The sequence below is a fragment of the Narcine bancroftii genome, chromosome 9 (assembly GCF_036971445.1).
Source record: "Narcine bancroftii isolate sNarBan1 chromosome 9, sNarBan1.hap1, whole genome shotgun sequence".
Taxonomy (NCBI): domain Eukaryota; kingdom Metazoa; phylum Chordata; class Chondrichthyes; order Torpediniformes; family Narcinidae; genus Narcine; species Narcine bancroftii.
This window is the reverse complement of record NC_091477.1, coordinates 21,754,781-21,779,221: the sequence shown is the minus strand read 5'-3', so window position 1 is coordinate 21,779,221 and position 24,441 is coordinate 21,754,781. Positions and strand designations below refer to the sequence as shown.

Here is a 24,441-nt window from a genome sequence, read left to right as displayed (position 1 = left end):
CAGTTATAACATATTAAATATACGGAATGAATTTTGGCCTTAATTTTAAAAATAAACTATAAAACCCTGGTTTGCAATTACTCTGTCAAAGTATCAACACTGAAGCACATATCCCAAACTATTTAAAGAGAAGCTGGAGGGAATCAAAGGGTCAGGTGGCATCCATGAAGAGAAATGATCAGTCAACATTTCAGGTCATATCTTGACTTGAAACATAGACTGACTGTCTCTCTCCATGACCCAGGGAGACCCTCCAGCTTTTCAAAATTCCTGCATCAGCATTTCTTGCATTTCCCTGATATTTGTTTCTTGGGCAATAGTGAAGTGGAGCTGCTTCATGTGGCTGGTAAAATTGTAAATGGAGGCAGATTTCAGAAAGTTATCTATGCATTGATGCTGGGTGCAGATCTCCATTCATTCTGAAACAAGGGAAAGAGAACAGTAATGCTTTTGTTTTAAAACATGAATGGAACATCCTAGATTCTTGGCTGGGTAACTGGATTCCACTCTTAAGTTGTTAGCTGAATTTCAACATTTTTATCATTGGAGCACCAAGCTCAAGAAATATAATCTAACCATAACAGGACAAATGAGCTTCAAAATTCATTTTTTCTCAGGAAATGCCTTGGGATCAAGGATGATTTGGTTCCACTCCAGTTTTGTGACTGACATGAGAAAGGAGTTCCTGACTGAGTGAGTGTTTGGTAGGTTATGGGTTCCTTCTGCCGTTTATAAGAGTTTCTGTGTGGTCTTGACACAAGGACTCTAGGTTGTCAATACCGCCTCAAATGCTCTACCTCTTCTTTGAGTAGTCATAGATCAGAGACTTTCTGCAGTCAGTGGAAATGTTGCAATAATTCTTCTTTGGCTTGGCTTCGCGGACGAAGATTTATGGAGGGGGTAAATGTCCACGTCAGCTGCAGGCTCGTTTGTGGCTGACAAGTCCAATGCGGGACAGGCAGACACGGTTGCAGCGGTTGCAGGGGAAAATTGGTTGGTTGGGGTTGGGTGTTGGGTTTTTCCTCCTTTGTCTTTTGTCAGTGAGGTGGGCTCTGCGGACTTCTTCAAAGGAAGTTGCTGCCCGCCGAACTGTGAGGCGCCAAGATGCACATTTTGAGGCGATATCAGCCCACTGGCGGTGGTCAATGTGGCAGGCACCAAGAGATTTCTTTAGGCAGTCTTTGTACCTCTTCTTTGGTGCACCTCTGTCACGGTGGCCAGTGGAGAGCTCGCCATATAACACGATCTTGGGAAGGCGATGGTCCTCCATTCTGGAGACGTGACCCACCCAGCGCAGCTGGATCTTCAGCAGCGTGGACTCGATGCTGTCGACCTCTGCCATCTCGAGTACTTCGAAGTTAGGGATGAAAGCGCTCCAATAAATGTTGAGGATGGAGCGGAGACAACGCTGGTGGAAGCGTTCTAGGAGCCGTAGGTGATGCCGGTAGAGGACCCATGATTCGGAGCCGAACAGGAGTGTGGGTATGACAACAGCTCTGTATGCGCTTATCTTTGTGAGGTTTTTCAGTTGGTTGTTTTTCCAGACTCTTTTGTGTAGTCTTCCAAAGGCGCTATTTGCCTTGGTGAGTCTGTTGTCTATCTCGTTGTCGATCCTTGCATCTGATGAAATGGTGCAGCCGAGATAGGTAAACTGGTTGTCCGTTTTGAGTTTTGTGTGCCCGATGGAGATGTGGGGGGGGCTGGTAGTCATGGTGGGGAGCTAGCTGATGGAGGACCTCAGTTTTCTTCAGGCTGACTTCCAGGCCAAACATTTTGGCAGTTTCCGAAAAAATGGCGGCAAGTTTAAATACATTCTTAAACCTTCTGTCCACTTGATAATCATTTCCCATGACAGAACTTGGACAGAGACTTGGTTTTGGGAATTTGGGATCAGGCCTGAGAAATGCTCTGTCCAAGGCAACAAAACTCCTTTGCATCCCATCCAGTCTAGTCATTTCCTTAAGAAAATGTGATGGTCTACACTGGACTCCATGTGAGGCTCAACTCACATTTTCTAGAGTTATACCTTAATCACTTTATAAGACCAAGTATCCCATATTTGTGAGGAAAAGGACATCTTCTCAACAAAATTTAAAAAAAAATGATGGAAATGAAATGTCAGACTGATTATTTTGTAGATTAATTAATTAATAAAATTGAAAGTTCAGATTATATTGATAAATGTGATGGTGATTTTTGAGGTAATACAGCCTACTTAGCAAAGTGCTGGAGATGCAAGACAAATGTAAAGTGTTTGATGAATCTCTTTTTGTTGGTGGCCAGAAGAGGAACTGAAGCCAAATTTAACTGACAACTCAACAGCGTTTTTCAATAGTAGAAGCTGAATGTCTGCAGACACCATGATTAAAGTAAAAAACAGAAAGCTGGAAAAAGTCAGCTGGTCAAACAGTGCACTTTATGTAGCAAAGATACATAACCAACATTTTGGGATTGAGTCCTTCAAGGTATGAAAATATGTTGGCAGGCACCTGAACAAAATGATATGGAGGAAGGGGCAGGGGGAGGAGCACGATCCCAAATGGCAGGAAGTAATAGGTGGATAAGGGAGGGACGGCACAGCAGCAAGAGGGAGAGGAGGGATGGCTCTGTGAATGGAGAGGGAAGGGGGTGGAGAGCTGGAGGAAAGCAGACAGAGGGAAAGGGGAGGGAGGGAAAATGGAGAGTAGGCTAGCAGAAACTGGAGAAGCCCATGTTAATGTCATCCAGTTGGAGAGTGCCCAGATGAGGCACTCCAATTGGCTCCATCCCTCTTTACATTTCTTTCTGTTTATGGGTCTATAGGTGACCTTTGGATTCCCTAAATATTAGTTGGAGCTCTGTTCTCATCCTGTCTCCTTTCCTTCAAACTTTTCGCTCTACTCATAGTCAATATTATTCTATGTTGTTCCTCCAATTTAAAAGGTGGTATTGGTGGGATAGTACATGAGGCCATGGACAGACATGTGAGCATGGGAGTGGGGTACAGAATTGAAGTGGTTTCAAAATATTGAAAAAGGGCTGTGGGATAAAGTCACCAAAATCAATTCACTGATGGAAAATTCACCAACAAGAAAAATCACCGACTATTTAATTCACCAACGGAAAATTTACAAATGAAAAATTCATTAAGATAGTCACCTGTCGTCTGGTCACCAACTCCGGATTTGAAATGCACGTCAGCTCTGCCCCGTGTCTGTGGCACCCTCTCACCAACCCCCAACTACTGAGCTCTTTCTTTGGGTGACTGGAGGGCAAGGGAGGAAGGGAATAGGGGGAGGGGGATATTTAGAGACCAGGAAATGCCCACGGAGAGTGAGGCAGAAGAAGCCACCTGTGGAATGTGGGGCCAGGTCGTTAGTGACCAGGAATGTGGCACGAATTCAGCCTGAAACTGGCGAAAGCCGCGCATCCCCATGAGGTGGGGAATGGGGAGGGAGGGAGGGAAAATGCGCATAGTGGGGTGGGAGAACTAACACAGGCAGCTGCAGGAGCAAAGGGGAGCTCATTAGACAAATGTCTGCAGGAATTACCAATTAACACTTAATAAAAAGCTTAATAAAGGACACCAAAATTCATTAAACATTTAAAATGATATATAATGAGCTTTTTTTCATTGTTGGTGAATTTGATGGTTAATTTTATTGGGGTGAATTTTCATTGTTAAATTGATTTCTGTCAGTTTACCTGTCATCTGAAAAATTCCACGGTAAATACTTTTGCAGAAAGGTAGAGTTCCGAATGGATTTTAATCATAATCATTGATTTATTTATGAAATGTAAGTGGTTAAATTAACCTGTAGAAATTACACAGGTAGGCGATAGAGATTGTTGGTGTAATATTTCTTTGAGTCATAGTGCAGTTATATATGGCTTTATGCCCACATTTCTGACCTCAGTTGAAGTGATTGGTTTAAATAATTGAATGCCAGGATTTCTATTTGGAACCAGTTGAATTTGATCATGAAATATCATTTCAGAAATACCGTGCCAGGGCACGTTGAAGTATTAAACACAACAAAACAAACTGAATGATAGAAATGACAAGTAACAGCAGTGGTGAAAAGAAGCCATGTGAAGATAAATTAGGAGCCAGGTTTCTCACTCAGACCAGGTATTATTTTGGTGGGCTGTCACGTCTTTGTCCTCCCTGTGACATCAACCATGAACTTTGATATATTCTGATGAATTGACCTAATGGGTCTGCACACAGATTTGGTGATACACGTGATAAATTCCAACACAAGCCAAAATAAAATTGTTATTTTAATATTTTCATCTAGATGATGAAAGACTCTTAATAACTGTAACAATGGAACTTTCAGATGGTTAAAAGCATCCTGTTGACTAATATCCCTCAGTTATGGTTATATGGTTAAGGAAATCAAGTGCCCTTAATCATTTGGATTAAATGTGACTGAAGACCCATTGTTGCGATTGGGTCTTCACTTGAGGGGAAATTTGAAAATTAATGTTGGTGGTGTCTGCAACATCCTGCCAACAAATAATAAACCACAGCCATCATTTAAGTCACTTATTGGTGTTGCGTCTTTGAATGGTTCTATTATAGTTCTTCGTTCACCACTGAGGTTGCAATTGCACTGCCACTGGAGACACAGCTGAAAAGGTACCTGTATTTGTTGGTCTGCACTTCTACTGATAGCTGTTGTTTTGTTCTGCTACATGTTTACTGGTGTCTAGCAGGAATTGATAAATGTGAATGAATGGTTTCAACAATGACAGGTGTCTGAAAACAAAGGTTAGACAAAAAGGAGGCTGGTGACCACCAAAAATAGTGAGTTCAATGACTAGAAAGGTCAAGAGGTTTTAAAGAGGCTTGCTCAGGATTGTGGAAGATTGGGATACAGGGGAAGCAAAATACATTTTTTTTAATATGAATGTGTCTTCTACTTGCTAGACTTGCAGATCAGAAAGTTTTTGGAGAGCATGTTCCAATGCATCCGAGAGACCAATATAAAATAAAAGTTCCCCTTTGAAAAGGGTGCCTGTATTACTTCTGGGGTGATTTTGTAATTTCATTGCTGGAAAAGGAAATTACTCAGAACTGAGTCACAGGCAAACCCCCAGCTAGTCCAAAATGTCCCTCATGAGCTTGTTGGTGTAGCTAAGAACAAATGGAAAAAGGTTCATGAAAGATAATTGATTCAAAGAGGAGAAGGGTTAAGAAGGCAGCCAGCTTTGGAAGGATTACTGCCTGGACATAGATGCAGTGACTTCGGTATTTTAATCACTTCATAAAGAATGGTGAAATTGGGTATGTATATTTTTCTATTTCTTAAATCCTTTCAAAATTGATGCAGTAAAATTTTCCTCTACAGTTGGCAATGATTGCGTAGCATTCTACAGCAGTTATTGCAACTATCTCGTAGCTCCAACCTGGGAGCTAATTAACTTCAGTTGCTGTCTGTGTAGAGTTTGCACATTCTCCTCATGACCATGTGAGTTTCTCCTGGGGCTGCATTCTTTCCCACATTCCAAAGATGTGCTAGTGTTACATGTGGATTGTGGAGAAATGTGTGACCTGCCTGTCTATCTGGAATATTGTGGATTGCAGGTGGTCACATGTCCTCCCTGTCAGAAACTTATTCTGAAGTCATCACCTGTCAATCAAGGTTGAACTCTGGCCACCCATTAGTGCATACCTTGCCATTGGCTCATTTAAATTACCTCGTCATTATTGGCTAGGTGCCCAGATCAGATCTATATATAACATCAATGCATAGCACATTATTTTTCTCTGCCTCATGGTCCAAGCCTCAGACATTGCTCCATGCAAGGTCACTGCTGTAGACATTGCTGGAAGTGTTGTGGGTAAGGTGTGCACTGCACTTAAGCTGAGCTGTAGTATTGTGATAGATGCAGAGAGCTGCATCCCTGTTGGTACAGGGACCAGGAGTGTGGGCACGTGTGAGTGTGTAAAGTGTGGGCATGTGAGTGTGTATAGGTGGCCACTTGTATTGGAATCCAACTTGGGCTTGAGGCAAATGTCAATATTGTTGTCTAGTAATATAGTAATTGAATTTCATTTGATGTTCTCCCCTGTTTGTACCCTGTGTGTTCATTAAAGTTATCTGTAATTGTAACATTTGTGTCCAGACTTGTCTCTCTGTGAACCTACCAGACCTGATGCTCTTCCAAACACAACAGCTAATAAATTAATTAAATACTGTGTAGGTAAAAGGCAAAAAGGACAATTGACATGTATTGGGAAAGAATGTGGAATTGTCCCATGGTAATTTTTTTTTGGTGGGAGGAGAGGAATAGAACTGATGGGATTAGTTTGATGGAAGCCATCATGGATGTAATGTGTTGTGATAGGTTACAGAGTAAAAAGATGTTTCGCTAATCTTCTTAATCTCTCAGGATTGAAGGTAACTTTCTTCCATTCTTGTTTTGAGGTGACTGTTGAAGCCATTGTAAAAACGACAGATGGGGTAGAAGGTCGGTGACAGAGCAAGTGAGCAGCTTGAGATGGTCTGCTTCTTTTTTTTGGCTACACAGAGTCTCTGTGTGCTCCCAATGCATGGCCTTGAGGTTCTCAATACCAACCTCGAGGCTCCTTCTCCATGTCGAATAGATTCCCAGGAATTAGTAGGGATACCACTTCTTCAAGGAAACTTTGAGCAAATCTTCAATCTCTTTATCAATCTGATAATCCCCTCCCATGACAGAGCTCGATTAGAGACCCTATGAAGGATGCTGCCTGTACAATATGACACAGCAGCAAACCAGTAACTCTGGACCATCATGCAAATTTGTGAACTACACAGACATGCAGTACATCTCCCTCCAATAGTTTGCTGATCCTCATCATGTACTTTTTTAAAATCCAGTTATTTTCCTGCTGGAGAAGGATTCTGACCCCAAAAGTTAAATCTAATTTGATACCTTCACAATGTTACAGGAGAATACAGTTTTCCACCGCCAAGAAATCCTTGCCCACATCCACTCTTTTGCACTGCATCCAATGGATTCTAAACACTGGTATCACTATAAGCCCACTTCCAACCATATTGTGCAATGCATGGAAGTGTTGGAGAAACTCAGCAGGTCCTACTGCATCTGTAGGAAGTAACAGATAGTCAACATTTTAGGCCTGAGCCCTTCAAAGTAAGAGCAAACAGCAGGCAAGTGCTTAAATCAAAAAGTGTGGGGGTGGGGGGAAGAAGGGGCAGGGGGATGAGCACAAGCTAACAGGTAAAGGGTTATAAATGGGAGGCCAGAAGAGAAAGTCAAGAAGTGATTTGGGGAGGTGCTGGCCCTCTGAATGGAGAGGGAAGGGGTGGGCTTGATAAGTGTACACTAATTGCATAGAATACAACGTTTTGTTAAATTATGAACACGAGGCTTTCTTTGCAGAAAGGTTAAGCATCCTGCTGTGTTGAGATCTATCTTTACAGACGGATGTGCTGAGTTTCTTGCTGCCCTCAAAACTGCGAAAAGATAATATTGTTGCTGGTGGCCAAGAGTATCCATTAAAGGGTGCTAACAAGTTGATATACTTGGCCAGTGGGAGAGAATGTCCATATTTAAAATTTCACACACTTTAAAATGTAATACATTGAAAGCAGAAATATTCAGTGTAATGGGTGCAGCAGGTTAATTAAATGTTTTCTTTCTTTATCATAACTATAAGATGACACAAAACTTCAGATTTAGATTCATTGTCAGAATATATATACACACATGACATTATATGCAGTCCTGAGAATCTTTTTTCTGCCGGCTAGATACTAGTACACAACAAAAGATGTGTATACAAAAGAGAGAAATGTAAACAAAGTGTGACAAACAGAAAATATGTATTCAGTAATAAATAATGTACAAAGTAAGTCTTTAAATGAGTGTGAGTGTTGTTTCGGAGTCTGATGGTGGAGGTGTAGCCACTGTTCCTGAACTTGGTGGTACATATCTTGTGGCACCTATACTTCTTTCCTGGTGGCAGCAGAAAGAACCAAGCATTTTCTGGGTGGTGTGAATCCTTGCTGATTGCTACTGCTCTCTGGTGGCAGTGTTCCATGTAGATTTTCTTAATGGTGAGGCGTTTTGTCTGTGATGGATTGACTGGTGTCTACTACCTTTTGGAGGGCTTTCTGCTCAGAGATATTGATGCCCCAATACCAGGCTGTGATGCAGCTGGTAAGCACACTTGTAGAAGCACATATGTAGAAGTTTGCCGAAATTTTTGATGTCCTACTAAATCCCCACAAACCCCTGAGAAAGTAAAGATGCTGACGTGCTTTCTTCATAATGGCATTTGTGTGTTGGGTCTAGGAAAGGTCCTCTGATATGGTGTCTCCCAGGAATTTAAATTTGCTCACTCTCTCCATTTTTTTTTCTTTCTTTCCCCCCCACCCCCCCCCCCCCCCCCCCCCCACCCCTGCATTATCACTGGATTGTACACCTCTGGTTTTCCCCTCTTCAAGTCCACAATCGGCTCCTTGTTTCGATGATAATTAGTAGACCATTCAGCCAAGTTTTAATTCTCCCTTGTATATGTTAGCTCATTGTCCTTTATTATACAACCCACTATCATGGTGTCATCAGCAAATTTGTGGATGGAGTTATTGTTGTACTGAGTCAAACAGTCATAGCTGTAGAGCAGGGGGTTTAGAATGCAGCCGTGTGATGGAGATTGTGGAGGAGATGTTCTTGCCAATCCTCATTGATTGGGGTCTGGAGGTGAGGAAATGCAGGATCCAATTACACAGGGGTATATTGAGGCCCAAGTCTTGAAGTTTTTGGATCAGTTCTGAGGGGATGATGGTATTGAATACCAAACAGAGCATTAAAGAGCATCCTGATATATGCATCTTTGCTGACCAGATGTTCCAGAGCTTTCAGTAGAGCCAGTGAGATGGCATCTGTTGTAGACCTGTTACTGCGGTAGGCAAATTGGAATGTATTCGTGTCACTGATCAGATAGGAGCTGATGTGATTCAACATCAGCCTCTCAGAACACTTGATCATTGATCCAGGTAATAAGAACTATTGATCAACTATCAAATGTGGTCTAACTCCTTCCCTTTTACTTTTGCATGACAATGAGTTAAGGAAAACAACAAAACAAAACTGTAGATACCTGAAATAGAAAAACAGAAAACCCTAAAGATATTCAGCAAGTCAGGGAGCAGTTGTGGTTAGAGAAAAAGGATTAACATCTCATGTCAGATTTATTGTCAGAATACATACATGACATCACATACAACCCTGAGATTCTTTTTACCTCGGGCAAAATTACTACTTATTGGTAATGCAAAAAAAAACTGTACTCAACTTGCATGTAACTATGCCCAATATTTCCAAAAACTTTTTTGTATTTCATTGAGAGATACTTTAGAAACTGAACTTAGACATGCCAATTTTGACTATTTTCCCCACAAATATTCATATGTTCACATTTAAAATTTCACTTTAAAATGTAATACATGTAAAATGAATTAAAGAACAAGGTCTACATGCTGTTCTCCTACCAGCAGTTTCTTCAGTCAGTAGATCAGATGCTTGAGCAGGAACAAGTCTGAGAGCTGGGAAATCTGAGGATGTCATCGTTACACTTCGTGGGAAGACCACCTCATTGTCCCACAGGCAGCATTAACTTAGGAAGTTTAAGATTGCCAACATTCAATTCCAGTAATTAGGAACAGATTGTGAGTGAGGCTTGTGGTGGGCAGAAGATTCTGTGGGCCAAACTGTTTCCTGCAATTGAATCAGAATTTATTGTCAATTTTTTTTTTGTTTTGTTTTGCGGCAGCATCACGGATGCAAATATTGCTATAAATTACATTAAAAAAATAAATTGGTGCAAAAGAAGAGAAAGTGAGGTAGTGTGCATGATTCATTGTCCATTGAGAAATCTGATGGCAGAGGGGAAGAAGCTAATTGGGTGTTCATCTTCAGACTCCTTCATCGACTTCCTGATGGTGGCAGTGTGAAGAGGGCATGGTCTGGGTGATGGGGGGCCTTGAGGATGAATGCTACTTTTTTTAAAGACACCACCTCTTGTAGGTGTCCTCAAAGGAATGAAGACTAATGCCCAGGATGGCACCAAGCTTACATCTCTATATTGTCCTGTGCATTGGCATCATCATAGCAGACAGTACCATTAGAATGCTCTTCACGGTACATCTGTAGAAATTTACAAGTCTTTATGGACCTAACAAATCTCCACACAATGTAGCCACTGGTGAGTCTTTTTCATGATTGCATTGACACGGAGGCCCCAGGACAGATCTTCAGACACCAAAGAATTTGAAGTTCTTAACCCATTCTACTGCTGACCTCTCGATGAGGGATAGTTTGTGTTCTCCTCATTTCCCCCCCTCCTAAGGTCCACAATCAGTTCCTTAATTTTGCTATTGTTGCAGGTAAGGTTGTTGTAACACCACTCAACTAGCTGATCTATCTCATTCCTCATTGCCATCTGTAATTCTGTTGACTGTAGTGTCCTTGGCAAATTTGTAGATGACATTTGAATTGTGCCTAGCTACATAGTTATGGGTGTAGAGTGAGTAGAACTATAGAAATTATATTAAATGATAAAAAGACAAGGGAGAAAATTTTATATTGGAATTGTTTGTTACACATTGTTGAAATCTGACCAGTTTTTCAGAGCACAGCAGTCCTCAATGTATCCAGTCTTGGAAGCCCTGCTGTTGATTCCTGCTGCCCTGAGATTGAACGTGGTTAAACATTACTGGCACTGAGCATAATCTACTGCACTCTCCAGAATGCAATAGAAAAGTTTAAGAATTGAGTTCTGAGGTTTTTCAATAAAAGCTGTGGTTATGAAATAAAAGCAGGTGGAATTGTAGAAATTGTAAAACATAAGGTTATCATGGGGATGGGGGGAGAAAAGCAGGTGAAGTTATTAAAAGTTATGGCAAATTATACTGAATATTAGGGAATTATTGAAATTCAGTTAAAATCTGCATATTCAGTGCTCAAATTGTTATACCAAATGCAATTACTTCTTCCAAAATGACAGAACTGGAATCATGCATACATGTGGATCAAATCTAGCATTAAAACCCAATGGGTCGGGGGGGGAAATGGACAGTGAACATTGCCAAAAATCCTGTACCATTCTACCACCAACCAAAGGCAGTTCCTTATTCCTTTAAGAGCCAAGTACAGATAAGAATTAGTAAAATGGAGTTTTGATCAAAGTAGCTCATAACAATCAAGTGATTCTAATAGTAGTTGTAGTTGGGATAAATGAAACAATTAGGTAATACAGTGTTTATTCACCAACTACAATGCCTACTTCTCAGAATCCCCATCCAGAGTTAGTGGATGCAAGTATTTTATGGAACCTGTTTTATCACTGATCAGTATGCAGCTCTCAGGGATACCTCACAATCAATGCCTTACAGAGTCAAATTATTATCAAAGACATTTCAGATTACATTGAAAGTATCTAGGATTGGCAGAGATGATTGTCTGTACATGGTATGACTGTAGTTGGTGCAAAGGAAGATCAACATGTTTTGGAGTAAGTACTGAAGTGATTTCACCATCACAACTTGAAAGTGGATAGGTCGAGATGTGTTTTTGAGCAGGCGAAAGTGGTGTATCTTCATCTGAAGATGCAAATGGATACAATCTATTAAAGACATGGTAATACAATCTTAAATACTAAAAAAAAATTTACAGGTAATTTGTAGTCCAACTAAATAGCACCAACACTGTTGCATCAATTTCTTGAGAAGAATGAGAAATTCAATTGCCACGAAGCACAGTAAAAGTTGATTGATCCATGTAAATAGTTTTTGTAGTAGCTAAACTCTGCTGGTTCAATACTGTATATGATACAATGAGAACACTAAAGCTGGCGTACATTGCTTCAAGTTGTGACGTGGGCAACATGATCAGTCGTGTTAAGGAACAACCTAGAGCATTTGCCTTGTATAATCTCAAAAATAGTACATGTAACAATGTGCAAATTGAGAGAAAAATCCTAGAAATTATCTCTTGATGGTGAAAAATTCTATTGGAAGATTCTTTTTTCAAATTAAAACCATTGTTGTGATTCCATGTCCTGAAGTTGCAATTCTGCCACTGACAGCTTCTTGAGTGCAAGAATGGAGGGTTTTCTAAAACAATGGAATAGTAATCAATATTAAATAAAATTTCTGAGGTTGTCAGTTATTACATTTATCCCCTAATGAAAAGAGATAAACCATGTTGCAAAACACAAAAATCTGCAGACACTGTGATTGAAGTAAAAACTCAATGCTGGAGAAACTCAGTAAGTCAAGCAATGTAATTTATATAATAAAGATACATAAATAAGCATATTTTCACTATACACCTTGTAGACAAAAAAAATCACAGTTACAATCTGGAGAATTTTTAGATGACTTGACAAGATAGATTTCTAAAGTGAATCTCTAAACTCTCCCTGAGAGGTTGGGCCACTTGAGTGGCTAAATTAAGGACTTACAGCTGTTACACAGAAGGGGCTTTGAATTGTCAACAGAACTAAAGCTGTTTGAAAAGAGTAGTCATCTTATGTTTTCCGAGAAGATTTTTAGAGGATCTACATTCAGAAGGTACTGCCATTGTCAATGGGGGGGGGGGGGGGGGGGGAGAAACACTGTCCAGAGGCTTATTCACTGTCCAACCATTGAAAGGATTTGTTGAAGTGGAGACAATGTTCACTGTGATACAGAATGATTCCCACTCTGCTGTGGAAATGACGGACTCAGCCATTTCAACAAACCAAAATCAAATTTTGTCAAATGATGTTTTCTTGTTCTGATGAACATGTGCTCACTCAAAGTGTATCCTTCCTTCCTATGGAAGATGCGGGACCTGCTGAGTTTCTCCAGCACTTTGTGTATGCATTATAGTCATCATTTTCTTGAACATTTTCTGTTTCATTACTTCTGTAGACATTGAACAAACTGTCCCTTTTTATCCAAGTAAAAACACAACACTGGAGAAACTCAGCAGGTCAAACAGTGTACTTTATAAAGCAGAGATAAAGGTACACAACCAACATTTTGGGCTTGAGGACTTCATCAAGGTATGAGCAAAATATAGGCAGGCGACTAAATAAAATGGTGGGGCAGAGGGAGGAGCACAGGCCCACAGGCAGGAGGTAATGTGGATAAGAGAGGGAAGGCACAATAGAAAATGGGGTATAACTCTGTGGATGGAGAGGTAAGGGGGTGGAGAGCTGAAGGAAAGAAGACAGCGATCAGGAAGAGTGAGAATGGGGAGTGGTATAGCACAAACTGGAGAAGTTGATGTTAATACCATCCAACTGGAGAATGCCCAGATGGAATATTAGGTGATGCTCCTCCAATTTACGGTGGCCCTGGTTTGGCAGTGCACGAGTCCATGGACAGACATGTTGGCGCAGAAGTGGGGCACAGAATTGAAATGGTTGGCCACTGGGAGATCCCTGTCATTGATGTGGACAGAGCAAAGGTGCTCAGCCAAGTGATCTCTCAGTCTGCATCCAGTCTCTCTGGTGTAGAAAAGGCTACAACAGGAGCTCTGGATGCAGTAGATGACAAGTGAAGTGTTGATTCACTGGGAAGGACTTTTTGGGGCCCTGAATGGTGATGAGGGAGGAGGTATGGTCATTGGGGAAGGTGGCATGGGGGTAATTAGTGGGAAGGAAGGAATGGACAAGGGAGTCACAGAGGTCGCGGGAGAGGGGAAGATGTCTGGTGGTAGGATCATGTTGAAAGTGATGGAAGGCAATATATTCCTCTGCCACTTTTATCCTACTCTTGATTACTGATGATAAATTGTTTGCAAGATGCATATTATTCACCCATTTCCTCCCAGAAATGCATTCACACAGATTCTTCCTCACAATGTGATAGAAGGTCTCCAGGAGTAAAGCTTCCTGTGCAAAGACACCTTTCAACAGTTTGATAGTTCCAGATTTCGAGGTGTTAGCAGGGTCACATTGCACTCCAAGTGGTCAGTCAGAAGCTGACCGTAAATGCCTACTCCACGTCACCAAGGTGAGAAACTGATGGGGATGATGACTTCCTTTACATTTTTTTGACCCAGTATGAACAAAAGTTCAACATTACAAATGTTACTATGATGTGATTAAATTTGCTTGATCATACCTCTGTTCTGGAAGATGATTGCTCAACTAAAGATCCCTATTGTAAGCAAAGCTCTATGGAGCATAATCAAAAGATACAATTACAGTAAGACTCCCGGTATCTGGAGTCAGATAAGTGAATTCTCCAGTTGCTAGAGATTGTGTTTTGTTTGCATGGATTGGCGAACTAAGTGCTAAGAGATGCCAATTTTAATTTTAAACTTTTTTATTGCCGGTTGCTTGAATTCCAGATAACCGGGGGTGGGGGGGGGGGGGCTTTACTGCATTGCCTTTGAGCACCATTGTTCATTTGTAGCTTTATATCAAAACCTTGCAAATCAAAACAAAGGAGAGGTGGAGCATCGTTTGTCAGCAGCAAATAATGAAGTTTGAAAATGTCCATGATCTTTTTTAATCTTTAATTCTCAGAATAAGAGATAGGAAGATTCAGTAAATGACTTCTTTAGTATAAAGAAATGAGGGGAATTTCTGGTACATTTTAAGTTTTTGACTATAATGGGCACAGTGTGGTTTGGTCTTTTTCTAAATTACAAACTGAAAATGGATGGTCAAAGACGACATTATAATTCTCCAATCTATGAGAGCTGATAAATTCTATCACTATCAGATCAGTTCATTAAAGTTTTGCTATGATAGAAAAATCTGTGTCATGTGACAAAGACCAGTTTGATGACATTTTATAAAACATGCCATTTATTACTTTTTGTATATTGGTGCCCCTAGTTTTAGCCATTTTTGGAATATCATCTACTTTACCATTCAGTTTTCAAATAAATATTGAAAATAAATTGTTGCTTTGAAAATAAAATAAACCAAAATTGACAATAGACACACAATATGGATCATCAATTGTTATCAATTCTCTGAGGTTTTTTTTTCCCTCATAAAGGTACCAGACTTCGCTTGTTTCTAAGGGGCAGTTCAGAGTTTCTCCAGATGGAAAGTAGCCAGGAAGCAGTGTGTGTTTCAAATTCCACTTGGCAATTGAACACTAGGCACTGTGGGAAGGTTTACGTTGCATGTTGAATTTTTCATCCTCAATGCTGCCAAGTATTGCTGATTTCTTTTCTTATGGTTCCATTTCAATTTAAAGATGTTGTCGAGTCTTCCAATGGAGCTGATTTCATGTTTTTGCTTGAAAAAGATTGTATTAGTGCCATAAAGTCATACAGCATGGATTTTAGCCCAATGATTCACCAAGTCTGCATCAACCATTAAACATGCATTTGCACTAATCCCTAAACAATCCCCTTTTGTTTTCCCTTCATTGACATCATTTCCCCTCCAATTCTACCACTCACCTGCACACTTCAGGCAATTTAGAATGGCAAGTTACAAACTGCACATCTTTGGGAAGTGGAAGGAACTGGGACCACCTGAGAAAACGCATGTAGGGAAAATCATAGGGAGAATGGGCAAATGCTTTAGGAACAGTGTCGGAGATTGGGATTGATTATCCCCTTCCTTTATAACCCACTACCGTGGTATTGTCAGCAAATTTGTAGATGGTGTTATTGTTGAACTGAGATGCATAGTCATAGGTGTAAAGTGAGTAGAGCAGGGTGCTAAGAACACAACTCTGTGATGCTCCGGTACCGATGAAGATTGTAGAGGAAATGTTCTTCCCAATTTTCACTGATTGTGGTGTGGAGGTGATGAAATCCATGATTCAGTTACACAGTGGGGCGTTGACTCGCAGTTCTTGGAGTTTGCTGATCGGTTTTAAGGGGATGAAGGTGTTAAATGCTAATCTGTAGTTGATAAAGAACATCCTAAAGTATGCATCTTTGCTGCCAGGTGCTCCAGGGCTTTGTGTAGGGCCAGTGAGATGGCATCTGCTGTTGACCTGGTTCCATGATAGGTGAACTGGAATTTCTCCTTGTCATTGCTCAGACAGCTTCTAATTAATCATTTTGCAATGACTGGTTGGGAAGATGATTGATCCCACCATGTCACCATAGTGACATTAAACAGAATTTTCCATTTTTTCGATATAAAATCACGCAGGACTTGACTCTTGTGAGATAAGTCTGTTGAAGGACTTAAAGTAAGATTGGTCAATGGGGAAGCTCTGTTATGGTCGAACTAAATGGCAGGACAAGCTTAAGAAGACAAAAGATTCACCTGTTGATATTTTCAAGATTTTTCCCAGCACTTTTTTCCCCCTCAAACTATTGCCTTTTTACAAAAATGTAATAATGATAGTGAATGTGGGAAAGCATCTCATGTAGTTATGACAACATAAGACCGAGCTCCAATTTATTCTTTTTCTGGATTAGTAAACAAGTCTGTAAAAAGTGTCATTTTTTTTTTCTTTGAAACAAAGCTGTTTAAATCAGCAACTTTTGAAATATTAGCTCCAGGGCACTAAATTCTAAAATCAAACATTCCTGTGTAATCACAGTGCTTGGTCTAATTTTGAATGTTTCCTTTTGTTAATGTACTCTGTCCTCGTAAACCTGCAATTTGCCCAAGTTCCTTGGGGGCAAATAACATTTTGTCTAATTTGTGTAGAATTATAGCTGGAGCAGGAGCATAATGAAACATATTGCATTGCACAGGAAAGGAAAGGGAATGGCATACTGCACGTGATCCTCTCGCCTGGGATGTTGGTCTACCATCAAACCTTGTTGGTTGGAGGAAAGGCCATCTCTGCCGGAAATAATGCCAATTACTCAGAAGATGTGGTTGTGCATTAATCAATTTAAATGATGAGGCACTGGAATCCATGAGAGACTCTTCTGAAGAACAGGATTTGAAGAGACTGAGATTGCATTACTGAGTGCCTCTGTTCCGTCCGCATCAATGACTGGGTTCTCCCAGTGGCTAACTATTCCGAAGCTCGCCCCGCTCTCATGCCAACATGTCTGTCCAAGGCCTCATGCGCTGGCAAACCAAGGCCACCTGTAAACTGAAGGATCAACTCCTAATGTTCTGTCTGTGCACTCCCAAACCAGATGGCATAAACGTGGATTTCTTTGGTTTCTGTGAGGATGATCCCTGTTCATCCTCCCTTCCCTATTTCTCTTTCTCCTGCTCCCCACCCCCTCTCCTTTCCATTCATAGAGCCTCTCCCTGTTTGCTGGTGTGCTCTCCCTACTTGTCCATCTATTACCTCCTGCCTGTGGGACTGTGCTTCTCCCTTGGTCCCTCCCCACACCACCATTTTATTCAGGTGCTTGCCTACATTTTCTCATACCCTGATGAAGGGCTCAGGCCCAAAATGTCAGTTATGTATCTTCACCTTTGCTGTGTAAGGTATGCTGTTTGACCTGCTGAGTTTCTCAGTCATTGGGTTTTTACTTCAATCAGGACATCAGCAGTCTTTCTTGTTTTACTTCAGGATTTGAAGAATACTAGTTTAGGAAAAAGAGATTAAAAGAAAAAAGATGAGGCTTTCCAGATTAATAATATTCCATCATCATTTTTTTTTAGGTAAAACTGGAAGAGCCATTCAAATTGGTGATCTTTAACATTTCAAAACTACTAGGAATAGAAAAGCTAAATTTTAGGCACTTGGCTTAGTTTAACAAAGAGGAATTGAATCATCAGCTCAGAGGATGCCATTTAGCTCATTAACTCCACTCTATTTCGTACAGTCATCCAGTCCCAATATGCTTTTGCTAGATTCCTATCATGTCATCTCTCTTATAAATCCCATGAAAGCTATAAAGTCAGTGACCCACATTGCCCACCCACATCCTTCACAGGTTAGAACAGCTGCCTCCCATTCCAAAGGGGTTGGGTTTGATCCATAATTTCAGTGCTGTCCAAGAGGAGATTGTACATTCTGTGATTCTATGGTCATGAAGATTTCTGCAGAATATTCGGGTTTGCAGCACAGGGATGAACTTGTTATTTAAATTATCCCTCAGTACAGGGAAGTCTCAAAGATTTAAAGGGGCCTTGATAACCATATGAGAGAAAATAAGTTGCAGGGATACTGATGAGCGGGGCCAGCAGGATGGGACTGATGGAATTGCTCTGCAGAGAGCTGGCATGGATGCAGTGGGCTTCAGTATTGTGATAAATAAAAATGTCTTTCCCCATTTAATCTCTGGTTCTTTGGTCAATTACTTCAAATTCATATCCAAAGAGAATTATTGGAAGCAATTTATCTTTATTGAAAGTATTAAAAAAAAACTTGCAAAATCTCCTTTAATCCTTGGACTGAGGGCAACTCCAATTGATTCATTTAACTGTAATCTCCTAACCCTAGAATCTTTTGTGAACCTGTTCTACATCCTTCTTAAGCTTTGATGAGACTCTAGTTTTTGCCTTCAACTAACCTATAGTGTTTAAAATTGCAGAATTTCCTGGGTTTTATACACTGTGCAACTATTTATAAATAGTTGTATTCCAAGTTCTTTTTAAAAACATACTTGTTAATTTGTCCAACTACTTTCAAAGATCAGTCTAAAATACCCCCATGGGGTGCTCTTCTGCATCACCCTTTCCTACTGTTCGTGATGGCTCTGGCCATTCTTTCCAACACATCTATCAGCTGCCCCTCGCATATATGCATTGATTAAACAACCAATTAAATGAGATTATGGTTTGGTAATCCTTCTACACCTAAGTATTTGTATTGAAATGGTGCTCTGAGGGATAGCCTCACCAGTTATTTTTAATGTGATTCCTAATGAATTAGACATTAAAATCACAATGAATTCCCATATGATCACACAGACACCAAGAATGAAAACTTAGCTCTGTGATATCTTTGTATGGTTGTAACTATTAAAGCACATTACCATTGGAAACTGCCATTTCTGGTCATGGGGCTGGTTTGAGTCCTGGATAAATTATGGGGGTAGCTTTTTTTTCTAATGGTTAATTAAATGGCATGGTGCTGAAGATGAAGCAACCCATTAGCAATGAAGAAGGACTCTGCGGGAGCTGGATGACTTTGGGATTTTCCTTCCAAATTAGACTTCCCCTTGTGAGACTCCCTGATGGTAGCTCACTGATAAGAGGTGCAGTGCCATCTGGTGCCATCTCATGATAGTACAATTATGAACATTGAGCATTTCTAAAGCTCAGATTGTAAGCTTTCAAGTATCTTGATTAGCACAACTCTCCAAAAACTTTTTTACTAAAACGAAAAATGAACTATTAATGACAGCATAACATAGCATAATGTTAATGAATTTATTGTTGTATACATTATACAACATAATTCTTCATAGATTCTTATTTGCTGTAGCTGAACAGATACTTCATGAAAAACAATGATAAATTCAATTAAAAAGGCAATAAATTCAAAAGGTTGAAAGAGAATAAGTATTCATTTATTCCTGTGCAAACAGTGCAGGGAATCTTTTGTGGTGTCAGAGCAGTCTGTGATAAGTTCAACAAGTGGAGTTTAGAGAGCCTGATAGCCATTGGAAATAAACTTCTTGAACCTAGAGTTGCAGGCATTCAGTCTTCTGTATATTCTGCCCAAAGGTAGCAGTGAGAAGAGGCTGTGATCAGGATGGTGAGGATGAATTCAATGGATGGGAGGTCAGAGCCTGTAATGGACCTGGCTACGTTCCTTCAAACATTACATACCATAATATAAGGCATGCTTTAGTAGGTTATATTAACGTTAAGTGTGCTTTTGCTTAACATACTGACTTGCTCCATGAGATTGCTGCAGGAGCAAAAGCAGGTAAAACTTTAAACAAAAAAAGGTTTTAGACAAGAATGAGGTGTCAGTGAACATGTGACCAGATACTAGATGTAACCCAGTGGAGAAAACTCTTGTCCAGTGACCAGAAACACTGTTCTTGTTTTCTTGCTTTAGATAATGTACATTAATCTGTATAAGAGGATGAATCTGATAAACTGTCTCACCAGCGAGACTTCCAGGCAAATAATTTTTTTTTTAAAAGAGAAAAAATGCTCTCTTTATCAAGCTAGCAATGGCTTACAAAGAGAAAACAACCAGAGCTATATCAAACAATCTAGCCTACAAATGAGATGCTGGGAATATTCTCAAAGCCACGAGAATTACTACAGTTCTCCAATTGTGAGATGGTTGACAAATTCAACTTTTTTCTGGAACTATTAAGTAAATGGACAGATAATTTAACTGATTGAATTGACTGGCTGCATACTGAAACTTCTATGATCTGAGAGAATTCTTATCACTGACTGGATTGCCTGTGGAATTCAAGCAGCAGGAATGAGAAAGTGTCAATTGATAGAATGTATTGAATCCTGTAGGGCAACAAAACTGCCTCAAACGTTTGTCGACAATGGTGGACAATGGAAAACAATTATTTTCATGGAGTGAATCCGAAGCATAGAATTAAAGATCAACAAACTTATAATTTTGCAACATTATGCAAACAGCATGATTAGAGGATAAATGCCCTACATGTCAAGAAATGTAACAAGTGCAAAATGATGTATCACTTTTCATCCTAGTGGAGAGTGATGAGGGCTAGTAGCAAACAGGAGACTACCAACAGAGGAACAAAGTCTGTTCACAATGTGGCAGAAACTGACTGCAATTATTGCTTAACGTCTGAGGGAGAGTATAACAAGATCAAAGTCGTGTATTGAACCCAGAAGGAACAAGAGAATGTAGCCGCGCACTACTTGAAAGAAGACACACACGTAGTGTAATCAGGTTAAGCTCTGAGTTGATGTCACAGCATGCATAACAAAAGCAGGTTTCCCGCAGGCAGGTATTTTCCTGCATAACAATGCCCTTCTTCCCCACATGCTGTCCCTATATGTTGGCTGCTTAGCAAGGCCAGTGCCATTTTGGGGTTGCTGGCCTTTAAACTGTTCACCCGCTGGTTCACTTGTTAGGGCCAGTGCCGCTGTGCGGGCTGCTGACCGTTGGTTGTGCCACCCGGAATGCTGGCTCTATCGCTGTGGTGGCGGGCTGCCATAAGAAGGAAGCAGGCCAAGTACGTATTACGAGCTACCATTTTAGTAAAATCCCTTACAGCGATAATCCCATAGACAGGAGGAACTGAATAGTCACAGTTAATATTTCACTCAAGCACCATCGCAACACTAGTCACAGCCCAGTGACAATTTGATACATTGGAAGAACTGAGGGAAGGCTTGTCACAGTCTGTTCCAGATTTCCAAAGACAGTGATTTTTTTTTTGCAAGGGTGAACCATTCTGATGGCTGAAGAGAAAGCAGCTTTTGTGACCAGCCATTTATTTGGAATTCAGAGCAAAGCATGTTCTGTGAATGACTGGGCCTTTTCGGTGGATTGACCTGTTGTAGAGCTCGTCGAAAGAACCAAAGACTTGTTGATCCAAACCAAGACTTTTATTAGCAAAAGACCGGAGCTCTTCACAGGTGGCCGACCAGTCCGGAATGATCCGACCTGGCTAGGGACACAACCCTTTAATGCCCAAACAATAGGTGTGGCTTAGCTCTCAGCCAATCGCTGTAAGCACAGTCTAGATACAGTAACTATATACACTATGTACATTGGTGATAGATCTGTACTATCACACCTGTGCCAGGAGGATCTTTTGGGAAGCAAATTGTTTCATTTTGATTGTAACTAACAGTGAAGGTCACTTGGAGAGACGTGCCAGGGTCTTGGAAGCTTCGTGGAGGCCAGCCAATTTGAGTCATGACTACAAAAAGACCAGGGGTGTTGTGACCACAGCTATTTTGGATGGATATTTCTTCAAAGGCAACACAAGGAGAATTTGTAAGTCTGTAGCAGCCACCACTCCTGTCTTCGCATCAGTTCATTGTTAATTCTGGGCATCAAATTTCAAAGGCCTATGTTTCAAGACTGAATTTGAAAGACTGAACTTTGAAGTAAATTTCTAGATTTTGGCCTGGACTATAATGGTTTGGTATATTGCACACACTAGACACCTGTGCATAGTTGGGGATAGATTAAGTGTTAAGGATAATTTAAGAGTTAAGACCATAGTTTTAAGTGTTAGAAATAAAATTAGTGTTTTAAAATTAAACATTGTCTGGTTCATTGTCTTTTGTTGCTTGTTACTTGCAGTTTGTAACATCCTTAACACAAAGCTTGTCCACTAGAGCAGTAGAAGGGAGGTGTAACTCTATCAGGACAGTGCTATGTATAACATTATTCCTTAGAAGTTTTCAAGCAAGGTTTAAGAGACAAATGGGTATTGTACAACCAAGTATAACTGTATGACAATAGTACCTTGGAACAAATGGAAACATAATAGAAAATAGAGCAAGTTGTTTATTTAAAAAGCATAAAACAGATTTTGTTGCTTTAGAAGAAAACTCTGCAAATCTGTGGTCCAGAAAATGGAACTATGAACTGCAATGATAGAAAACCTGATGAGAATTGAGGCTCCTATAGATTCAAGTTCTAGATTTGAAAGGAGGTGCTGGTAGACTTGAATCCCCAGCGTTTGACCTGGATATTGTAGGAAGTTAGGAAAAAAATTAGAACATAGAACATTACAGCATAGTACGGGCCAATGTTGTGCCAACCTATATATTCCTAACAAAAAAAAGCACTAAACTCTGACTACCTCATAACCCTCTTTTTCTTTTATCCATGTGCTGTTAAGAGTATCTTAAATGTTTCAGCCTCTACCTCTGGCAAGGTATTCCAGGCACCCACAACTCTTTGGGGGAAAAAAAACTTGCCCCTGATGTGTATCTTCACTTCAATTTGAGGAGATGTGTTTGCTATTCCTGCTCTGGGAAAAAGGTGCTAGCTGACCACCTTATCTAGGCCTCTCAGAATCTTGTAGACCTCTAAGTCTCCTACCCTTCTGGGATCTAAAAATAAAAAAATCTCTCAACTTTGCTAACCTTGCCTCATAAGACTTACTCTTCCAATCCAGGCCACATTGTGGTAAATGTCCTCTGCACCCTTTCCCTTAGCTTCCACATCTTTCCTATAATGAGAAGACCCTAACAGACGTATTCACATTATCGTGTAAGGAAGGCCGGAAGGTGGCTAAGGTAGTGCTACTGCTTAAGAAGGGCTGGAAAGAGAAGCCTAGAAATTGCAAGCTGATGGTAGAAATGTTTGGGGGGGGGGGGGTGGGGAGGAGATTCTGAGAGACAGGATCTACTTCAATTTGGAAAGGCAAGGAGTAATTGGGGATAGTCAGCTTGGCTTTATTCATAAGAAATTGCATTTCTCAAAACTAATGGTTTTTTTTTGATGAGAAAATTGATGAGGAATGTGCAATTGGCAGTGTCTATTTTGATTTTAACAATGTGTTTGATTATGGTCCCTTCTGTGATGGTAGGCTTGTCTGGAAAGTCAAGTCACATGGAATCTAGGGTGAGCTAGCCAATTGAATACAAGTTGGCTTGATGGAAGGATTCAAAGGGTAGAAGTGGAGGGAAAATTTGACACAAACACCATTAAAAAAAAAACTCCCAGGAAAATGAATTTACTTTTCTGGAAACCGAACATTCACAACATTAAATTAAGAATGTATTTTACAGCAAAAGCTTCAACTGATCTATCAGTTTTCTCACTTGTGTCACAGCACATCAAATGGAATCATGATTTCCATCACGTTGTGCCTTTGATAAGTAAATCTTCTCTCAGCCTTTTTAAACTAAAGGAAATATTAATCTTGTGCATATAAAAAGTCTTATTTGGCAAAATCCATTGAGTCTTAATACATAGCAGGAAGTAATAGTCTCAAGGTATCATACAGAGAGATCCATTCATTCAGTATGGTTGCTCAATATGTTTGTCCTAAATAATGCTGAATAACTCAATGGGATTGAGACATAAAGCCAGATTCAATGATCTGGAAAATAGAGACTTTCAACCTATACTTCAGTTGCATTTTATGCCTTTTATAAGATTTATTTCTATTCGTTCAAGTTCAAATAACATTATTTGGAGAACAAAAAGGTTCATTTTGTCATTTTTCAAAATATTTTTAAAAAAGAAATAAAACATGTGTTAAATAATTATTGGTTTTCTCCCAGTTGCTACTGGATTTTGTACAAAAAAAAAAATACTGATAATTTTCCCACATACCTTTGGTATGAACTGGTTGGGTTCTTGTCAGGAATCGCTGGTGTTCTTTGAAGGTAGATTAAAAAAAAATCAGGACTACCACTTCTGTTCACAGTTTAGTCAGTGCTGAAACCTTCAATTTAAAAAGAAAAAACAATTACCTGAAATGTATGAAATAAATTAATTTAAAAACTTGAATGCTGGAGGAACTCAGCAGGCTCACAGTGTTCATAGAAGAAAGATACATAACCAACATCACAGACTGAAGCACTTCTTCATGGTACAACCTTTTTGCTCAGGCCCAAAATGTTGGTTATGTATCTTTACCTTCTATGGACTTTGTGAGACCTGCCGAGTTCCTCCAGCATTCTTG

The 24,441-nt window shown here is 40.1% G+C and overlaps 1 long non-coding RNA gene across 1 annotated transcript in view; it reads right to left on the bottom strand.

The window, feature by feature from the left end:
* Nucleotides 1-24,196, bottom strand: part of LOC138742845 (uncharacterized) — a 28,978-nt gene extending 4,782 nt beyond the window's left edge. The window contains exons 1-2 of the long non-coding RNA XR_011344447.1: nucleotides 24,090-24,196; nucleotides 9,492-9,717 (exon numbers count right to left, since the gene is read on the bottom strand). This is a non-coding gene — a long non-coding RNA (uncharacterized lncRNA). The remainder of the gene's footprint in view (nucleotides 1-9,491; nucleotides 9,718-24,089) is intronic.
* Between the last annotated feature and the right edge of the window lie 245 nt (nucleotides 24,197-24,441).